Consider the following 1007-nt stretch of genomic DNA (forward strand, 5'->3'; position numbering starts at 1 on the left):
CTGCTCAGATGGGGTCTGCTCAGATGAGGTCTGCTCAGATGGGGCCTGGCCTCTGGAGGTTGTTGAGGAGGAGTGTGCTCAAGTGGAGGTGTGTCCTCCCATGGAGGTTGTTCAGAAGGAGTCTGCTGAGCTGGGGCCTCCTCCTATGGAAGTGGTTCAGAAGAGGACTCAGGTGGAACTGCCTCCAACCATAGAACCCCCTTTCCCCATGTAACCAATTCCGAAAAAAATCTCCCTTTGGAAAAGATAAAAAGGAAAAGTCTAACGTGCAGAATGAAATGGCACGGAAGGAGCAAGTCCTTATTGAAGTTGGCTTAGTGCCTGTGAAAGACAGCCGACTTCTGAAGGAAAGGACAAGACCATAGGGTGTCATACCTCCATCACCAGTGCTGCTAAAGGAAAGCTTAAAAGAAGAGGCATCAGGCTCTGTGCCCCTAGGACAGTGGTTATTGTCCCTAGGACAGTAGTTATCGTGCCAGCCACGAACACCAAGGCTGGCGGGTTTGAACCCAGTCCGGGTCAGCTAAACAACAATGACAACTGCAATTTAAAAAAAAAAAAAAAAGCCAGATGTTCTGGCCCATGCCTGTAGTCCTAGCTGCTTGGGAGGCTGAGGCAGAAGAATCGCTTAAGCTGAAGACTTGGAGGTTGCTGTGAGATGTGATGTCACAGCACTCTACAGAGGGCTATATAGTGAGACTCTGTCTCAAACAAAACAAAACAAAACCATGAAAAAAAGTAGACTCAGCACCTGCAGCTCAGCGGTAGGGTGATGGCACATACACCGGGGCTGTGGGGTTTAAACCCAGCCTGCATCTGCCAAACAACAATGGCAACTACAACAATAAAGTAGTCAGGTTTTATGGCAGCTGCCTGTAGTTCTAGCTACTTGGGGAGCTGAAGCGAGAGAATCACTTAACCCTAAAAGTTTGAGGTTGTTGTGAGCTATGACGCCACAGCACTCTACCCAGGAGGACACAGTAAGATTCTGTCTCAAAAAAAAAGTA

Source organism: Otolemur garnettii, unplaced genomic scaffold (genome assembly GCF_000181295.1).
Source record: "Otolemur garnettii isolate 467f Iridium unplaced genomic scaffold, OtoGar3 scaffold00320, whole genome shotgun sequence".
In the NCBI taxonomy this organism is placed as follows: Eukaryota; Metazoa; Chordata; class Mammalia; order Primates; family Galagidae; genus Otolemur; species Otolemur garnettii.